This window comes from Lycium ferocissimum, chromosome 12, assembly GCF_029784015.1.
Source record: "Lycium ferocissimum isolate CSIRO_LF1 chromosome 12, AGI_CSIRO_Lferr_CH_V1, whole genome shotgun sequence".
Lineage (NCBI taxonomy): Eukaryota > Viridiplantae > Streptophyta > Magnoliopsida > Solanales > Solanaceae > Lycium > Lycium ferocissimum.
In genome coordinates this window covers 27,068,525-27,071,835 of record NC_081353.1, presented here as the reverse complement: position 1 = coordinate 27,071,835, position 3,311 = coordinate 27,068,525, and the positions used below count along the sequence as shown (strand labels likewise).

General features: G+C 28.9%; 1 long non-coding RNA gene across 1 annotated transcript; it reads right to left on the bottom strand.

Annotated features, from left to right (window-relative positions):
* Positions 1-235: 235 nt before the first annotated feature.
* On the bottom strand, positions 236-2,271 carry LOC132041090 (uncharacterized). The gene is made up of 2 exons (XR_009410902.1): positions 2,145-2,271; positions 236-543 (listed from the first exon to the last, which is right to left on the bottom strand). It is a non-coding gene; the product is annotated as an uncharacterized LOC132041090 (long non-coding RNA).
* Between the last annotated feature and the right edge of the window lie 1,040 nt (positions 2,272-3,311).

The window sequence follows — 3,311 nt, the reverse complement described above, 5'->3', positions numbered from 1 at the left end:
TGATTACCAAACGTAGCTCATCTTGGTTTTTAAATAAGTTTTACACTTCAAAAATCATAAATAAATCGTTACCGAGTAATATTCTTCTATAAACGACATGGAACTCCTTATTCAAATTCGGAGATGGAAGGATTGTGGCAGTCATTGACATACACTTTTTTTTTTATAAAAAAATAAAAAATAAAAAAATAAAAAAATAAAAAAATAAAAAAAAAAATCACCCAAGATATAGAGGTAGAATGTGGTTTCAAAAGATCCAAAATGATATTCCATAATATATCATCAAAGGATACATTGAGTTAGAGGCTGATTAACTATATATGTCTTTTTAGTTAAGCCTCTTAAACGCATAATTTTAAGAAATTGATTATGGGAGATGATTATATAAAGGACATGGCTTTTTACAAGCGCAACGTCGATATCTTCTAATAAAAATACACTTTCCGTCTGTGAAACCCTCATTTTTGCATGCCCAAGCGCACTTTTCCCCGTCAAAACATGGCCCCTTGTATGTTTTGCTCCATTTAGAACAATCCTTTGACTCTGTTATACAAAATAAAATCAAGTAAATAACACCAAAGCAAAAAAAAACACATACTTCCTTTAGTTTCGTTTACTTTTTAAGACTTTGATTAATGTGAAATTCATATAACTGGCAAATATACATGAAATTCGTCTAGCTGACAAAAATACGAATAAAGAAAGCAAGTAGCAATAAATTGATAGCTTGGAAAATAAGGTCGGAGCATGAAGAATCATCTAAGTAGCGCGTGTAACCGATTAGAGCAGAATAGATATAAAGGACTCATAACTGCTATTAACTTCTTTTTAATCGAGATGTAGTTGATTCATTGATCGACTGAAGAGAGAAAAAAATTAGGCTGAAGTGATGAAAACACCCCTAAACTTGGCACGGTTTCGTAGTTCAGTCCCTGAACTATTGCTACACTTAAAAACACCCCTGATCTTGGCTATCTGGATTTTGATTTACCGCCGCGTTGCCACATGGCACAGCAAGTGTGTACAAACACTTTCAAGCGCGTGGGAGGCTCCACATCAGCTTTTAAAAAAAAAAGTACATTACTTTAATTTTTTTTTCCTACTCCAACATCTAAATCATCCCCTTCCTCCATTACAAAGTATATTTTTTTTAAATCAATTAAAAATGTGGAAAATCCATTTTTTTAAAAATAAAACTGGACTGGATTTTTTATTAAAAAATTTGAAACTTTTAAAATTTTGAAAAATGAATTTTAAAAAAAAAAATGTACGAAACCTGTTATTTTTTTAAAAAAATATGGACAATTAATTTTTTTTTAATTAAAAAACTTGGACTTTTTTAAAATCTAAAAACAAAATAAACCCATTTTTCTAAAAAAGAATCTAAAAAATTGAATTTTTGATTAAAATCTAGATTTAAAAAATAATCTAATTTTCCGGGATTATTTAAAAAAGGTTTTCCACATTTTTTTTTTAAAAATCAGTTTTTCCATACTTGTATAAAACTCCAGTTTTAATCCACTTTTTTCAGTTCTTTTTTAAAGAAGTGTCTTAAAAGAATCATGAAACTCTGAATTTTTTAGGACACTTTTAAAAAAAAAAATATCAAGTCTTCATTTTTTAAAAAAAAAAAAATCCATTTTTTACATGTATTTTAATTAAAACTCTAGTTTTCAGTTTTTTTTTTTTTAAATCAAATTTTCCAAATTTAAAATAAATATTCCATTGATTCAGATTTTTTTATATATAAAAAAAAATAGTTTTACCATTTTTTAATAAAAAAGAATCAGTTTTATATTTTTTTAATTTTTTTTTTTTTTATCTATGGGGAGGATACATAGGACGAAAATGCCAAGTAGACGGCGAGTGCATTCCACTAGCCGTGGCATGTCTATGCGGGGGTGAATTAAAATCCATTTAGTCGAGATCATGAGTTTTTTTAAGTGTGGCAATAGTTCAGGTCTGTGCCAAATTTAAGAGTGTTTTTATCACTTCAGTCAAAAAATTATAAACCTAAATGAACATAGTGTCTAGAAGCCAGAAGGTCACTGAATTCGAATTCGTGACATTTCTTAATAAAATATTTTTTTTTTCTCTTTTCAATTTTGATTATTATGAGAAGTCTAGTGGAAAAGAAACTGTACCTGCATTGCCCATGAAAAACAACACCAGGAGAAATAGAACTTTAAACAAATGCAAAGAGAGTTCCATCTTCTTCTTTTTTTGTTAATCTTCTAAATGGATTTTTGATAATGAGATGGATGAATGAAGCAAGCAAAAGGTTCTCTTATATAGATTAATATATCCGTATTATTTAATGAGGATTTTATCCCTTCGTTAGATATTTTGGGAAAAGACAATTACAAAGAAAAGAAAAAGACACAACGTTAAGCAATTTATTCCATTTTGCCTTTTTATGTGTACCATAATTACTCTTTTTTTCCATTTTATATATACAGTTTATTTCATTATATCATAGAGTAAATAGAGATGAGATAAAAGTAAATAACATGAAGACTAGAGAGAGTAATCCGCTACATTGGTGAGGGGGTTGGCCCTTGAGTTTAATAAGGTATGGTCTAGAAAGAGAAAGGCCCACCAAACAATCAGCTCATGGGCTCAACCAAACTCAAAATTACACTTTTGCACTTTAAATAGGCTTGTCTTTTTTTGTCATTCAAAATCGAAATTATGTCTAGCGGGAAATAAGTTCTTTAAGGGCACGAGACATAATTTATGGGATATTATAATGCGAAAATATAAACTTATCCAAGCGAAAAAGTTGTTTGTTATGAGGTGCAAAAATTAAAGACCAGCATAAAATATGGACAAAAGTGCAAATGACCCATAGCTTTAGAGCCTGTTTGGATTGATTTATTTTAGGTGTTTTTAAGCTAATATAGTTTTTAAGTACTTTTATAATGCTTGGATAAAATAAAAGTGTTTTCAAGCACTTTTTTTTAAGTCAAAATAATAAAAATAAGTCAAAATTCATAGAGCCCATCCAAACTGACTCTTAGTCAAAACTAGGTATTTGTATTAAGAAATTACTCCTTCTAGTCCAAAGTAAGTAAATTTCTGCCACTTTTCTCTAGCCCAAAACAAGTGAATTGTTCAAAGACCAAAGAAGTATTAATTAATTTTTGTTCAAAGTTATTTTTCTCTAATAGGTTTTTCAACTATTTTTCAAATTGCAACGCTCCATTTCTACTTTTAAGACAATTTTGGGGAAGGCAAATGAATAATATTGTTTTAACTTTCTTAGGAGATTTGCCACACCCCAAAATTCACTTATTTTGAACTGAATGGAG